Genomic DNA, 18,597 nt, shown 5'->3' with positions numbered 1-18,597 from the left:
CAGCCATTCACACCCCCCCAACAATATACCAACACAAATTGCACTACAGTGGGGAAAATGGCATATTTCCTCACAATGGGCAAGTGTACATATAGGGATCCCCTTCAGAAGATTGAAAGCTCAAAAGACTGAAAATCAAAAATCAAAATATCTAAAACTCAAAATATCGAAAATGGAATTTGTCTCCCACATGAGTGGTGCCCCCTGCATTAAAAATATTTTTGATATTTTGAGTTTTAGATATTTTGATTTTCAGTCTTTATACACACACATAAACATATATCTATCTATATATATAAAACCAAAGCAAATTAAACCCACCCATGTGGGAGCTTCACCACACACACACCTAACTAAATCGACCATCTCTGAGATTGCACTACCGGGGAGGTAAGGGGCTAAGGTCAACATGGGTGGCCAAGAGGTTACTTACCTGGAGTTGAAAATCGGTGTTCTGAACGACCTGTCTTCTGATATTTTGGCTTTGTCATCTCAGTTATATGAAAGTCGGGTAAGTGGGATTTTGAGTTTGTAAAGTAGACCCATATACATATATCTATATATATATATATATATATATATATATATATTTTAAGAGAGATAGATAACTTTATGGGTATGTGTACCTTGAGTTCTACTTGGTAATCAGTCTGCAGACTATTACATGCCTAGCCAATATTCAGACAGTGAACAAAAATTAGAGTCAAACCCTATAACATGTATCGCTGAGGTAAGCATTTTAACCATTATGCCGACTTACTACCTCAACGTCTTTACAGTAAGAATGTTGATCTGAATGAATCTCTTCATCATGACTGTTTTACTGTTTCTCATACTTCATAATATGTTTACTGTACACTCTGGTGTAGTGGTACAGTGGTTGCATTGTCACCTCACACCAAGAGGTTCTCCAGTTTGATTCTTGGCTGGGGAACCTTCTGTGCAGAGTCTGCATGTCCTCCCTGCATCTGTGTGGTTTTCCTCTGTGTGCTCTGGGTTTCTCCCATGTTACAAAGATATGCATCTGGTGGGTTTCTCCCTGGGCCTCTGCTGAATATTGACTTTGTTCCAAGTCAGACTTACCCAGTAAATAAATGTAAAATAAATACATATGTATGTATATATATATATATATATATATATATATATATATATAGATAGATAGATATCTCCCTATAGATAGATACAGATATAGTATTAGCATAACGTTTACTTTTAAGACATGGAACTACCTCACAGCTGAATATTTATTCACTAGACTTCAGAAACACAAAGAGGCCAAAGATCTAGATTACTTCACCAGATGGGTTATACCTGATAGCATGCAAATATTGAAGATGTGAAGAAGCCAAAGAAACTCAGCAAGTATTTCATTTTTTTATTTTAATAAGAAATATCACAACCTGTTTCTTTTTTTTTTTTTCTTGCTTGCTTGTTGATTTGTTGATTTTGATTTGTTTACTGGGAATGTCTCCCAAGGCAAATTCACTTTTCAGTGGAGGCCCAGGGAGAGAAGTTCAACAGACATACACATTGAGTGCAGTATGTATGAGTGTAGTATAGATATTGTTATATATCTGTTGAGATGGCGTCCATGACAGAACATACTAGGTTTGTAGCCAAATTAAAGTCTCACAGAAATTTAGTACAAGTATTTTTATAAACAGTGGTGCAAGTATTTCAGGGGAGAGTCAAATGAAAGATTCATCAAATCAGTCTTTTGTTGGGAGGCTGAGAGACCAAATTTCTCTTGTTTTTCAGAAACTTGAGCTGTATCTCTGAGAAAATTGCACAGAAACCAGAGAAAATGCAATGTGCGACACAGAGGAAAAAGAAATATTAGCAGTAATGAGAGAAAGATTTCAACACTACTTTGAGCAAAATTGATACTGTCATTGTATAAGATATGTAGTTTTAACCCCAACTGAAGTAGCACTTGTAAAATAGCTACTAATGTAACTGAATACAAAAGAGCTAGAGAGACTCTGAGTCTAGTGACCCGCATGATTTATTTAGAAGACATAAAATTGTATATGCTATACTAATTACCAGACTGTTTAGAAAATCTGATTTAATGTTAGATAAAATGCTGGATTCATGCAGAACTAGTGAACTTATAAATCTACAGTGGAAAGGCCTAGGTAGGTGAACTGGAATTATATAAAATAAGGTCAATAATTAAAACGGAGGAAAAAATGAATTAAAATGTGCACAAATGAAGTAAAGTTAAGGGCAGAAATAAAGACCTTGCCTGGGAATTCAAGGTGGTATCTAGAATGTGATTGTATACATAACAAAAAGCAATAAGCCTGTGAACTACATGAATGGGGGAGGGGGGGGTCATTGAGTCTGAAAGTGAAGAAATAAGTTAATTTGCAAGATATGCATGTCAATGAAACCATAATGTAAAATAAATCTTAAAACATTTGTGTAGTGATACATAACCAGAATTCTGTCCTAAGCTGACTAGCAATAGAAGCACTGTTTCATCAGAAAAGTTAAAGACTGAAGGTGGAGTCATTGCTTTTAAAGCAGAAACTTGTGCAGAATTCAACATTTTAAAGCATCAACATTTCCATTTGTTATGTGTAGACCTGTATAAACTCTATTAACATGCTTTGGTTATAAACAGAAACCACTGGATTAGATTTCACTTACATGTGAATACAAATAGGGAAATATGTGTTTACGTTTCAGATGGAGAATTCAGACATTAAAGGAGACCTGCCAGATATCTAAGATTGTGAGAAGACTGCCATATACATGTACAGACTAGTTCACACTATTATGAAATAGCTCCTGTGAAACTTTCTAACCCAGCAACTGAGCATCTATCAAAGGCAAGCACTTCTTTAAATATTGGTAAACCAGACAGAGATTGGTGTAATAGCTACGGTGTTTACCTTACTGATACAAGGTGCAGGGTTTGATTCTTATATGGGGTAACTGGCTAGGCTTAAATTCGCTCACAACAGCAATTAGCCAAGTACTAATGATGTGAACCTATATATGAGTAGTGTGAACATTAGTATGGAATACAAAATGAAAGGTTTTTAAAGCATCTAGCTCAAGCATTTGCAGTGGATTTGTTTTGTATGAGTTTTCTGTCCATTTGCAGAAGGTATAAGCAGTAGGAAGGGATACAGCTAACAGTAGCAGTAATACAGTTATCAGTACTTCACTGACAAACAGAAAAGTATAAAAAAGTCTAAAAATGAAACAATTTACGTCAGTCATTTCTGACTTATGTGGCAATTTACAGACATATGCTTATTTATCTACTGGGTTTGGTTGCTTGTCAGCTGAGTACTGGAGTAAGATTTCTCAGAAAGCAATACTAATGAAATGTTTAACAAAGAAGGTATCTCAAGCACTAAAAAGTGGGACTGAAGCTGAACTGAAAAGAATAGAGTCTTGGTGAGATTTCTAAACAAATCAGCTGAGAAGGTAAACTCCATGTTTATGTTCATAAAGCAAGACAAACCAGAAGTATGCTAGACCCTCAAAATCTGAACAAGTGGGTTAAAAGAGAACATTGTTCTCTTCAAACTATTGAATAGGTTGTATTCAGCATGTCAATAGCTGAATATTTTCTATACTAGATGCAAATAAAGTTTTTGGTTAAATCATGCTGGATGGTGCTGTATTGACATGATGCATATTTAATGTAAATCGTGGCAGACATCCTGCATTTTGAAATGTCTTCAGCACCATACATTTTTATGGTGCAATTTCTAAGAAAGTAGGTGTTGCTGGAGTGATTAACATTACAGATGATCTGCTTGTACAGGGTACTATGAGACTGAGGATATACTTCAAGATATTTTAAGTATTACACAGACTGAACTGTAAAGTTTTGAAGCTGAGTAAATGCTAAATTAGTGTCATTTCTCTTTAATACATGTGATTTATGATGCTGCTTCAGCAAATATTTTGGTAAGCAAAAAAGCTACTACAGCCCAATGCAACTCTGTTTTGCTATACTGAACAAGAAATGATCTTTGAGTTGTAAAAATTTGCTACTGAAGTTCCAGATCTAAGTTTTCATGGTATTTCCCAACCTGTGACTCTTTGGATACTAGTTAACTATGATTGAGTACTTTGTCCTTTCAAGAAGGCAGTCTAATTAAATATGGATCTAGATGTACAACAGAAGCAGAAACTAGGTATGCAAATGCAGAAAAAGAAATGTTGGCCTTTTTTATAATTGCCATAATCCTATGTTAATATCTGTGACAAAAATATTTGTGTGGAGTCAAATCCCAAATTACTATAGATTATTTTCAAAAGAATCATGCAGGGTTCGCCCTGGAGTAGAAAGGATAATTCTTGAGAGTTCTGAAGAAGTCCCTGTATTAAACAGGATGAAAGCACTAAACTGTTTATGATTGAACTTGTAATGTTTGCTCAGTTGTTGTTTCAGTTTACTTGGTATCAGCTGGGGATGTTTACTTCTTAACTCCTTGTACGGTATTGTAGCTTTCTGGGTGGTGCCTTGATGACTTTATGTTTAATTCTTAACACAGACCTGAGCATAATTCTTTGTAGTGCAGGCAGATTTAGTTGCTTTGAAGTCCTAGTAGTTACAGAAAAAAAGCCTAGGTGAAAGACATGTTTTGCATCTTTGAAAGCTGCGGAACACTTATACAGCTAGGCAGATAGTAGTTATAAGTTAAGTGTACCTCCCATGCAGAAGTGTAGCTAGGACAGGGTTAGAGAACCAATTGCTCTGGGCACAAAGTGTTGTGACAGGTCAATCAGGTATCCTTCTTCCTGTGTTTTTTTTTTGCTCTTCAGAAGAGCTACATGGGGTGAGCACTGGCTTGCGGTATCAGCCAAGAGTATTGACTGAGCCAGCTATACCTCTGCTCTAATGAATGAATGGCTACTCCTTATATGCGTGAGTGCGGTTAAAACCTGAAAGCCATGGAACACCTATCACTGCTAGATAGACAATGGTCATAAGTTAAGTGTCCTAAAGATTAATGAATGGCCGACCTTTTGAGAGTGTGTGTGAGTGTGTGTGTGTGTGTGTGTGTGTGTGTGTGTGTGTGTGTGTGTGTGTGTGTGTGTGTGTGTGTGTGTGTGTATTTGAAAGAGAGATAGAGAGAAAGGGAACAAGTGAGAGAGAAAGAGACAAGAAAGTACACTACAACTTTTTAAGTTTTACTTTCTCACCTCAGTTCTGTGGTGGCCAGTACTGGCTACTGTTATTGCTCTAGCATGAGACTACAGCTTAAAAGTGATAGAAAGTTTTTAAAAAATTGTTAATCACCTTTCTTACATTAGTTGTATTTTTTTGCTGAATTTTTAGTATAAGCATGATGACTCTATGGACTACAAGAAAGATACCATCACCATTACAGATTATTAAACATGTATGTAATAATCCTGACCTTGGCACTTGTGACTCCAGTTGGAATTGTAATCCAAAGGTAAAAAAAAACACACTAATAAACTGTAAATAACAAAATAAAAGGCATACAAATGAGCAAACCAAACCACTTGAATCAAGAAACCAGTAATCGCTTTTGTCTACATAAGACTTTTTCAAACTGACATACATTTCTTTGATCCAGCTTTTAAAACACAGAAAAAGTCACATGACATAAATAAATCACATGATATAAATTAAAGCACCCTTATAAAAATACTAATGTTAACTTCTTTTTTAAAAAAGCAACAACAATCTCCCCTATTATTAAGTCCTGGTAGATGGCAAGCATTTAATTTTACCTGCCAATAATATTCTCATCTTCAGCATTGAATAACTTACCATATCCTTGTATCTCATCTAATACAAAAAAATTAAAATTTACTCTACATTTCCCTCTCTTGTAATGTTTAGCCAATGTATTTTTTTCATCACCAATACTCACTGCATGCTTATGTTCATATATATGTTGGACTAACTCACTAGACGTACGCCCTACATAAAAAGCAGGGCATGACATGCATTTCTCTAAGTAAACCACAAATCTAGTTTTGCACATGTAACAACCCTTTAAGATAATGTTAATAACATTACTAGTGACTTTTAACTTAGCCTGAAAGATGTTTTTAAAACTCTTCCCTCTCTTTTATACAAAAAGAAGTATTGGGAGACTGCCCCCTTTTTGTACAAAAGAGAGGGAAGAGTTTTAAAAACTTCTTTCAGGCTAAGTTAAAAGCCCCTAGTAATATTATTGTAAACAAAACAGGGATGTACAGATGTTTTAGTTGTAATTTCTGTGATTATCTTTTTTTGGGAGTGCAAGAGATTTTAGTTAATAATATTAACATTATCTTAAAGGGTTGTTACATGTGTAAATCTAGATGTGTGGTTTACTTAGTGAAATGCATGTCATGTCCTGCTTTTTATGTAGGGCATACGTCTAGTGAGTTATTCAGATGTATATATGAACATAAACATGCAGGTGATGAAAAAAATGCATTGGCTAAACATTACAATAGAGGGAAATGTAGAGTGAATTTTAAATTTCTTGTATTAGATGAGATACAGGGATATAAGTTATTCAATGCTGAAGATGAACTACGGTGAAGAGAATATTCTTGGCAGGTAAAATTAATTGCTTGCCATCCACCAGGACTTAATAATAGGGGAGACATTGTTCCTTTTTTAAAAAAGAAGTTAAAGCATTAGTATGTTTATGTGTGCTTTAAGTTATATCATGTGATTTATTCATGACGTGATTTATTCATGTCATGTGATTTTATGTCATGTGATTTTGTTTATGTCACATGAATTTTCCAGTTAGAATTAACTGATTTTGTTTTTAGACTGGTGGCAGGTGTTGGTTGTAATAACACTGGCCTGATGCAGTCCCTGCTTGTAGTATAACAAATTTAGTATGAGTATGAACTTAGCTTCATGTGGGTATGTTTCAGTTTGCATCTGTTTCATTTAAGTTGCATCTATTATGCTTATTTCTGAAGAAGTACCTTACAATAATCCTTTCCAACATCATAACAGGCAGCCCTACCTCACCTATGCGTAGCTCTTGAGTTATGCTTTTCTTTTTTCAATATGCTATTTGTGTTTTGTCACATTTTTGTTTAATAAATTGTTACACTTTCCATTCTACTTACAACACACATTTTGCCTTCATTCCTTCTAGCATGTCTAAATGTGCATGGATTTGTTTTGCCTAACAGGCTTCTTGTGCTAGTGTATATTTAACTTTTCTCAGACAGTTGCTCTTTCTTAAAAATTTACTGGATTTAATAGTGTGCATATTAAATTTATATTTATGGCAATATTTTAATTGTGGTATTGGCTAATGACAGTATGTGGGATGAAAATGACAAATCTGCAGCTGATGATTTCTTTACTACTTAGTTATGTTCGGACCTTTATAACCTTTTTATTTTGATATACTGTGCAGCAGCCCATTACTTTTGCTGATGACTGCTCTTTTTGATTGAATTCCAGTGTAGTTAGTGTATTTTGTTTGCTTTATTACTTCCTGCTTTCTAGAGTGGAATGACCTCTGTAGGTTTTTAGTGTTAAGATTGTTTTTTTCACTGTATGGCAATTAAGTAAGTTGTTGGCTTCTCTGTGTAAGTATTATGTAACTTATTTTAGAGCGTTAATGGACTTTAAAATATTTTATGCATAACTTACAGTTATTCCCTTTGTGGCTAATGCAGAATTTATAATACTTTTCAACATACATCTTCTGCAATACTCATAGAGCTTAAATGTGTAATAAACATTAAGAAATTATTCATGTATCTATTGCAGTTATTGTTTTAACATTCTACCTCATCTTACTTGCCTAGTAAAGCATAGATCTAAGTTGAGAAGGATTCTATGTGTATTCTATGCTAATAAATTCATGCTATTACCCACCAGCTAAAAGCAAAGTAAGGCAAAGACATAACACATGCTGGCCTTACAGTACACAGCTACAAAGGTCTGCATGTCATCCAGATGAGCTAGGACTAACTTGGTCCAGGCACAAAATGAGCAGGGAAGCAAGGATAAATGAAGCAGGTGATGACAGCTTACTAGTCCTTGTCAGAGAAAGGTAATCTGCCCTTTTGCAAAGTTTTATCCTGCTGGAAAGGGGGTTACACAGCATGCAGTATACATGTCAGGGATATCAGGCAGCTCTCTCAAGCCGTGTCCATGTGGTATCTTTCATAGTGCATACATGTGTTGGAATGCAGACTGCCACAGTGTCTTATCTGGAGGCATAACAAGTTTTTACATCTGTAAGATATTAAGGAAAAAAATATTCTGATGGCTGCTTGGAAAATGCCATTCCATTATTGGTTGTTACCAAAAGAGAAAGAATGTGCCAAATGCATCAGAGCAGGGCTCATTATTGGTAGGCAAATGACAGAAAAAAGACCCAGAAAAAAATCAGACATAGTAAATCAGACTTGTTAGTATATTGTTCAAAATAAACTATTATGGGAACAAACATCATTTATAATGGCACCTATCTGTAGTCCATGATTGCACTGTAACAACTCTATGCATGCACATGGGGGGGGGGGGGGGTAATGGAAGTAATCCTAAACTTCAACCACATCTGTTCTCCAGCCACCCCGATATCTGACATAATTTAAGGTTTGGGCTTAGTCTCTTTTACCCATTCATGTAATTTATAGTTATGGATGCACAAATACATGCACTTGTGCACACACTCACACACACACACACACACGCACACACACACACACACACACACACACACACACACACACACACACACACACATACACACACACACACACACACACACACACACACACACACACACACACACACACACACACACACTTACACAGAAAACTATTACATAAAGCCCCATAATTATTAACGTAACTAATGTTTCCTCGATTATAGAAAACTAAAACAAAATGTCTGCTAAAGAAAATTAAAAACATATTGATACCTATTAAAATACCATATTTTAAAAAGTAAAACAAAAGCATAAATTGTGGAACAGTTTCAACTCATTATGAATTCAATTTTGGTGCTGCGGTAGCATTGTCGCCTCACAGTAAGACGCTGTCCGGTTCGATTCTCAGCTAGAGCATCTTCTGCGTGGAGATGTGCGTGAATGGGCGTACCTTCGTTGAAGGTTGTGCGTCAGGCCTGGCAAGCCGGTATGTAAAAATCAACTGCCAATCATTAGCGGACCGGAGTTCCACTGTGGCGACCCCTAACCGGGAAAAGCCGAAAGACACAAACAAACAAAATATGTCTGTTCCTTTAATTGCTATCCTAACAAATCATTATTTACAAACTGCTGAAATGCTGTTGAGCAAAGCATTTATGCAGCAATCTCTATAGGCAAAATGTGAACATTTTGACTCATACTTTTTATTTATTTTCTTTATACCTGAAAATTAGATATTAGGTAACTTACCATCTTATATCATGAATAATAGAACTTATTTAAGAAACATTTCTCAGCCTTTTACTATGTCATCTTACAATTATAAATTTCACATGTACATAAGAGTTTATATATTATATGTATGATTGTACTGTATTTTGCGCATTTATTCGCTTGCATTTTGTATGTATTTTGCCTTTTTCTCTGAATGCACTGTCACTGGATCTTTTACATTTGCCTTGTCTGCTCTAAATCTTACCATTGTGTTCTAAATTTTGCTATGTACCATTCTGTATATAATTTTAATTAGGAAGACAGTTGTGTATTTTATGCTCTTTGATCTCAGGTCATGGCTAAAAAGGGTCAACAAACCAGTCCACTTTCTAAGTAAACAGTCTTTGTGTCTTTTGGCTTTTCCCGGTCAGGGGTCTCCACAGCGGTACTCCAGTCTGCTAATGATTGGTAGTGGAATTTTACGTACTGGGTTACCAGCCCTGATGCACAACCTTCAACGAAGGCATGCCCCATTCACGTATGCCTCCACACAGGAGATGCTCTAGCTGAGAATCGAACGGGACAACGTCTTGCTGTAAAGTGACAATGCTACCGTAGCACCACCACCACCATCTAAGTAAACAGTAAACAAATAAAATTAAATTAAAAAAAAAATGTATACCTTTCCCCTCTTAACATAAGCATTGTTATATCTGTGTATTACAGCTACTAAATGCAGTCCATATAAAAAAAATCATAGTCTCCAACAAACCTATCATTTAATTCCACCATTACAACATATACTAAACAACAAAGATTTAATAATATACCTGAATTTATGCAGCACTTACAACAAATGGACTTTATTGTATGTCTAAATAATTGAAGGAAAAAAAATAAAAATATGGCTGCTATTATAAATTATTGGCTTAAAGATGAGTTTATACTATTCAACTACGTTCAAAACACCAACAATTCCTTCAGCAATAGCAACCCACTTGTAAGGATTGAGATGATGGATTATTACAAACTATTAAAATAGAAAATGTTACAAAGCAGCTAGTATGAGCAAATAGCCCTTTATTTAATGCTTTCCATAACTGGCTTTCTGTGCAACTTACTTTAGGAAGCCAGTACAGACTACTTCAGGAGTTATTTATATACCAGCATTATCTATACCACAACTATTTGAAAACATCTTCAAAGACATATATGATTCTTGCTCCATTAAAATCAATGCCACCAGAAGATTTTGACCTTGACTTGGTAGCCCCAAATATAGCCCATTTATCCAGAATTCTTTCTTAGAAAAATGTATATCAAATTTGATGTAACCAAATTCAGATGAGGTTTTCAACAGGCCTTTTCTCTGTACTTTAAGATGACTTAAACATGGCCAAACGATAACATATGACAAATTGTAAAGGTTCTACCCAATATACTATGATATTTCTCAGTAGTTACAAGATGCTCATTTAAAAGGCTGAGGATACATTAGCTGAACTTGTTGCTGATAGAAGAGGACATATGTAACTGCAGTTAGAGTCTGGTAATTCAAACTTTGGGAATACTGAACTCAAATTAAATGAGGCCCCTCAGACCATTTATAATATCCTTATAGCAATGCAAGAAATGTGTTCCCAGTTTAACTGCACAACTAATGGGCAGCTTATGCTGTTGGCTAACCATGGCACTTAGCATACAACTTATAAAGAGATAAAAAATGTATGGTTAGTTTGTAGAACTCCCATATGTCATGTAAGTATTATAACATTTGATCATGTACCATATCTACTAATTCAGCAAATGACCAAATATATACCTGGAACAAGGACTCCTCAATAATTACCTATTTTCTCCTGGAAAACTGTAATAGAGCTAACCAGAGAAGAGATCAAACAGACAGCAAAGAATGTCTCTCTGTCATAGATAATCCTTAATTATTTTGGCAATACTGGTATAACTTTTGTTTAGTAAGCAAATGATAGCCATTCAGATTTTCACAGAATGTCCAGATTTTTGGCTCATATTTTTGGTCTGTTCCTCATAAAATTTGTGGTTTTCTGACAAATCACTGGGGTGATCTTTATAGCAATTTAACTGTCGGCCAATGCATTTTAATGAATGTTCAAATGATGTTTTTGCCATGGCTTGGTATGATTTTTCTTTAAGAAATTCTTAATTGTCTTATTGATCAATTGAATGCGGCTTTTGATTGAAACATGTTTATTTAAGTAGTGAGCACTATGTGTAAATGTTTTTGCTGATGAAATCCTTTATGGAAAAAAAGTGGAGATAATAAACTTTTAGTATGCTTAAAGTTGAATGCAGTTCTCTCCTGATATTCTAGTGTCATTTGTGCTTTGTTTTTTAAGTTGGACTTTTTATACTACACATTGGATTCATCTTCCTTTTTCTTATTATGGGATGATCTGAGGATTGAAGTCATTAAAAAATGACATGCATTTGAGTTTTAGACTTCAAATCCTTCAGAAAATGGTATTTTATAAGTTTATAAGAGCAATATTTAAAATATATCCCTATTTTTGGTCCTTTATCCCCTCCCCTATTTTGTCGGGCTTTGTGCAGACTTCATGCACTAAGAGGCTGAGAGGTATGATGACAACATATATATTTTATTACCTCCTCAATTTACATAAAATACAAAACAACTCTTAAAACTTTTCAAACGCATTCTAAGTACTTATGTCTGTACCTCTAGTAGTTTAGTACTATTCCTCCTAACCCGGGATCCAAATTTGTAGGTAATCTCCTGGCATACATTTGTAATTGATCTTTATCTTGTGATATCTCATAATATGTCACAATGCTCTGGAATTCAGACTTTTTAAAAATACCTGAAGCAATACCTTGCACATGTCTGGCTTTATCCTTGCTCATCTCCAAGATAATTGATGCTATCTACACTCAGGTCTAAATTCTATTGGGGCTGACAGACATACTGGGCTGCTTACTGCCCAGCCTAAAATATTGCCAGAGGCTATTCAGTGTCAGTCCCCAAACAGGATTTGTGCCAATTGAATAAAGAACAACAACTGTCATCCCATAACATAAAGGTGGGGTGAGAAAAAACTGACAAATTATAGACACATAAGTCTGACCAGCTTCATCTATAAGGCTATGGAAAAGATCATAATTTAATTAATAGAAGAGGCCACAGGTAACCTAGAAATTCTTGACTCATACCAGTTTCAATTAGTTAAGGGCAGGTTCTGGCTTTTTAATCTGGTTTACTTCTTTTAGAATATTACCGAAGCAATGGATGAAGGCAAATCAGTGTATAATGCATAGCTAGACCTCACAAAATCATCCAACACCATCCCACACTTAGGCATTGTAGATACACCATTCAGCTGCATCCTAGTCCCTGTGTAACTCATTGCATAACAAACTGTCTCATCAATAGAAGCCAAAAAAATTAGAGAGGACTGCTCGACCTCAACTGAAAGATCTGTCACCAGTGGTGTACCCCAGGGTTCAGTCTTTGATCATTGCTCTTTGGCATTTATGTCTCAGAGGTCAAAGCTGCTGTTAAGGGTTTATGGCTGACCAAGTTTGCAGATGACTGTCAACTTTGACCCATTATAAGATTTGCAGGGGCCACCCAAACCAATAGCTGGTGTCAAAACCATGGGCTAAAACGGAAAGCCAGAAAATGTATAATAGTGTCTTTTGGCAATCAAGAGGCCCCTTGTAACAATCACATTAACAACACAGCCCTGAAAAATGATGAGCACTGGGAACCTATGTAAGCAAGGAGCTGTCCGTCAGTCACCACTTATCCACTATTGTAAGAAAGTACTTTTTCATTTTACAGCTTATTCCTAAGGGTATGGCTTCCAGAGCCAGGGATGTGATCCTTCCACTATATTCCACAGTCATTAGGCTAGACATTGAATGTAATGTTCCATTTGGTATGTACCCGACCATATGCATGACACAACTCAAATGCCCACAATGCTTTCTTACTAAGATTAAGGGTTTAAATCACAAAAAACACACAAACCACATTTGCCAAACCCTTGCCTTTTTTGTGTCATACAGGCTACTAGGGGGCATTCTTTGCCTTGTGTACAGAGTTTCAACAGACCCTATGCTGTCAGACCTAATACACATTCACAAATCAAATGGGAGCATAAACCCTTGCTAAAGAGATCTAAATCTTTTTTTGCAACACAAAAAGAACATGTTGGATGGATAAATATAGATCACAGAGAATACGACTTCTTTTGATTTGTCCTCCTGTCCACATAAAGCAAAGTACTTGTTTTACACTATACACATGTAATCCAGATGTGCAGATGAGTGACTGCAAATTAACCAGTTATTTAGCAGCCTTGTCCCTCATGGATATTTGCAACAAGTAAATATTCTGCTTGTCTCTAGGGTATTCATGATTAAAATATAAGGGCTAAAACTTCATTGGAATATATGGCTAGGCTTCTAAAGATCCTCATGAATCAGTAAGTACCTGTGTACATATTAACCTAAGAATCCTCCTTTCCAACTGATTTCTCTTTAACTATCACACTCCATTTATTTACCTTCTTCACTCTAATACTATCCCCCTTTTCACTCGCTTTTTCATTTTCACAACCATTAGCTTGTAATGGCAACTTGTGTCTATTAACCTTTCATTTTTTACTTTATGGTCTGCTCTAATTCATTTTCTCTTACGGGACATGTATCTATCACTGTACAATCAAATTATCATTCTTTATTCCCTGTCTTTGTACTTGTCTCTCTGACTATTTTATGAAGTCTCTTTTTCATAACTCCTATTAGGAGAGGCTCATAATATCCACACCTGTCTTCTATAATGCAATTGTATATTGCATAGAAGCATTGAGTATAGCTCATTTATAACATATAAGCTTAATCACTGATGATGTAACTTTATTTTGTATTTAAGGCAATTGTGCTTCGTTATGTATTTCTTCTTCAATCCAAGGAATGGCCCTGCCTTGATATATGCTCTGAAGTTTTTAATAAGGCTATTACCTCCTTAATTGTGATGTGTATATCCTTCATTTCTATAGCATGGAAATGTCTTTTTGAAGTTATATATTCTTTATTCTTTTATGTATATTTGTATCTTACAAGTACTCTTTTTTACTATCCAATATATTTTGGAGGTTTCTACATTTGGTCTCTGCTAAAAAAGGGTCTATGTTTTCAGCCCAGTCAGATTTTCTTGGCAAAGAAAAGCAAATAAATAAATAAATGCATTTCCCCCAGTTGAAGAATACTACAATCACTGTTACTTAAAGCAGCCTATAGTGTAATAGACCTTCCTTTTTAATAAGACCACAAACTGAGCGTAAAAGAACCAAAGGAGGAGGTGTATCCATCTTCATTAAGGATAAGTACACCTTGACACTGATCAAACAGCATGACTCTCTTGAGCTACTCCATGTCCAATTAACTATAGGCAAAGCCACTTATCACATCATAGCTAGCTATAGGTTCACCACCACAAAGCAAGAAATACATATTGTATACCTGCACTTACTGAAGTTAGTTGCCATACAGCCCAACGCTGTACGCATGGGCAATTTTAATATCCTACCATTGACTGAGAAATGTACATGACCACAAACATGATGGCTCTGAGGTTCTTGGACTTTGCCACTGCAAATGTTCTGGAACAGCTAGTCACCACACCCACAAGAGTAATAAATGTCCTATTGATAGTACTTACTAACATGGGGGAGCATTGCATCCCCCCACCCCAGTGTGATGCCCTCCCTGGAAAGATTGTACCATAAATCAGTCTCGTTTGATGTAATTTTAAGACCAGATACTCCATCAAGCTCAAAAATCCTTAAGAATTTTTCTAAGGCAAATTGCCTACTACTACCTGATGGTATAAGAAGTTTCAAAGCTCCCTTGAATACAGATAACATGGACTGTTATGAAGAGGTTTACACCAATGCCATGCATAACCACTTAAGCAGTTGTACAGAATCGGCTGTACCTGACCAGATTAAAACCAGATCTTGCCAAAAAAACAAGCCATCCTGGTGGACCCCTACTATAATTAGGCTATACAAAAAGAGAAAGAAACTAATGTCCAAGAACAAGAGGGAACTGGTTCAGCAGAGGAAGAAATCCCTGTCTAGATTAAGCAAACAAATCAAAGATCATGTCAAGTCCTCCAAAGCTAATTACAAAGCAAAAATAGCCTCCCTACCTAATGATAATCACAGGGCATTCTTTAACTACATCCATAGTCTAAAACAGAATACCCAGCTATGTGCTGAGGTGGTTGTGGACGGCACCACCCGTACTCAACCAGAGGTAAAATAGACAACTTGCTAGCTGACAGATTTGGAGGAAACATCACCCCCTCTCCCTTCCAGTCATCCCCTAAAGTGTACCTGTCACCATTCCTCAGCCTACTATCCCAAGATAGCAGGTCATATTGCTGCTCTCCAAGGCCAAAAACACGGCAACAATGGGACCAGACAACATCCCAAGTTGCCTTTTAAACAAGTTAAAACATGACCTAGCAGATCCATTTGGATCCCTGTTTAACCACAGCCTGAGAACTGGTTATGTTCCGGTAGAATAGAGGAGAGCAACAGTAATCCCTTTGCACAAAGAGGCACCAAAAATCGACCCTGGGAATTATAGGCCCATAGGCCTGACTAGCCTTATCTGCAAGGCCATGGAAAGAATCATTATGGACCTTATTAACAAGGACATAGATAATATCCAAACTCTGGACCCAACCCAGTTTGGATGTGTTAAAGGTAGATCATGCCTGTTAAACATGGCTGACTTCTTTGAGAAAGTCACCAAGGACCTAGACAAGGGAAAGACAGTGTGTACTGCCTGTCTTGACCTAGTCAAGGCATTTGACACAATCCTCCACTCAGATATTATACAGAAACTCTCCCAGTTGGTAATTAGCCCCTACATTACCAGATGGGTAGTCTACTGGCTCAACAACAGGGCACCCACTGTCAAAGTGGGTGACTTCACCTCTAGCAAAAGACCAGTCACCAGACACGTACTACAGGGATATGTGTTGGATCCCATACTGTTCTGAATTTATTTCTCAGAAGTTGAGACAAACTTGGATGGCCTGTAGCTAACCAAGTTTACTGACAATTTCAAATTAGGAGCAATCATTGAATCCCCCAGTCATGTTAATATACTGCAGACAGGATTAAAGCAAACAAATGATTGGTGCCAAAGCCACAGATTAAAGCTAAATGCAAAAAAATGCATTATTACTCCCTTTGGGAAAGCTGACATCCCTAATTACAATTTAGACAACAGCCTCCTAAGTGTAGACCCAGTGGTACATGATCTGGGTACTCAAGTTGATAGCAATCTGAACGTTGATCACCACGTATCCAAAGTGTAAGGATTTTATTATTTGTAATGCGATTAAAATGAAGACACTTTGACCTTTAAGAGCAGTTGAAACTATCTAGGAAAACAAGACTACAAATTCCCAAGAGGCCATTATGATCATATATAGGGCTTATTTCACCACCATTTTAAATTGACCCTGGAGCAACTTTTCAGACATAGCGGTATTGGCCCCATCTTTGCTGTTTGCACAGCCAGCTCTTCCATCTACCTCATACCTACTTATTATTCCAGTACTAAGCTTATATTCCTCTAGTCATTTGTAAGCCTTTATATTTTGTGTATGAATACCATTGGCAGAAGAATATGTTGGGATATTTATTTGTTGCCCCTGTCCATGAGGTACATGAGTGCTAAACTGGGGGTCAGTTTATGGTTTCCCATGCAGTCATCCAAATTACATTTGAAAAGAGAAAGATAAATACTTTGGTTTATGTGGAGTGTAAGGCAGTTCCATAGAAGGGGTTCCTATGAGTACAACGAAAACGCATTATGTTGAATGTGTTTTCATCGACACATGTAGAGCAAACAGGCAAAACAGTGAAGCGGCTGTTCAGCGAAATTTTTCCCTGGGAAAGAAGTCACTTGACTGCTTCACTATTTTGCCAAGTTCTGAAGTGTAGTGTAGTCCCTTGTCTGGTATAGCTCCCGAGCATGATTGTGCAACAGTTCTTGACCTTAGGGTTAGGGTGCGGGTTAAGGTAAGTGCATATATATGAAAGTGTTTACTGTTTTATATTTTATGTTAAATATATAGTTGAGTTACGTATGTATGTGTTTTCAGTTGTTTACTTTTGTTTTGGGGAGAGTTAGGGTTAATGTAAGTGTGTATGTGTTTGGAGCTGTTTATGTAAATGTGCGAGAGTTACTGACCTTAGGGATAGGGTGCGGGTTAAGGTAAGTGCATATGGTTTAAAATGTTTACTGTTTTTTTTTTTTCATTAAATGTATGGTTGGGTTATGTGCATATGTGTATTTAGTTGTTTACTGTTTTTTTGAGGGGGTATAAATAGGATTGGGTATGTGTGAATGTATTTGGAAGCGTGTAATGTGTTTTTGTTTGTGGGGGTTGGAACAGCGATTTCTTTCCCTAGGAAAGAAATCGCTGTTCTTTGGATTTGACATTTTCAGCTTTCGCTGAAAATGTGTCGATGTAACATCATTTTCTGTTTTAAGTGTTCAATGTTGCAATATAGGCACCCATAGAAGTGGGATTTTCTGGTATACATACCTATCCCTCCAACATGTCCAGTTTATGTTGCAAAACAGATTGAGACCCCTTGATCAGTTGTTAATGCTGCCATTAGTCTTGTGAATGCATAATAGGTCTGGTTTGGAACAGTGTGTGGTACGCTTGTTGTTTTGTAAGAATGAATAATTTTACCAAGTTGGGGACACAAAAAAAGCATCCAGTCCACTTCATTTAGAAAAATGCACATTCATCACTTCCAGCATTTTGCAATAAAGAGTTTAACCCCACTAGCCAAAATCTTATATGGCTCTAACACAGAGTCAGTTGACAATTGCGTTGTTCCTGATTCAAAAAATCCAAAAGGTTCAATCAAGTTCATAAAACATGTCACAGACATAACTTAAATTATCAACCAGGATGTTCCAACAGATATTAACAATAGGACATCCCAGGAACATATGTATATTATCAAATTCTTTCTAACTACATCTCCAGCAATTGTCTAATTGAGATAGCCCTTTACTCCTCAACCTGTTTGGCATCATATACAGTCTATAAATGATCCACAGCTGATGGCCATAATATTTGGGCCATCTTTTGATCCTTTCCAAATCCTGCCATAACTGATCCCTTTGGCACAAAGTCCAAACGATT

Source organism: Protopterus annectens, chromosome 10.part0, assembly GCF_019279795.1.
Source record: "Protopterus annectens isolate FY-2018-M chromosome 10.part0, PAN1.0, whole genome shotgun sequence".
In the NCBI taxonomy this organism is placed as follows: domain Eukaryota; kingdom Metazoa; phylum Chordata; order Ceratodontiformes; family Protopteridae; genus Protopterus; species Protopterus annectens.
The sequence above is the reverse complement of the archived record's forward strand: the minus strand, read 5'-3'. Positions refer to the sequence as shown.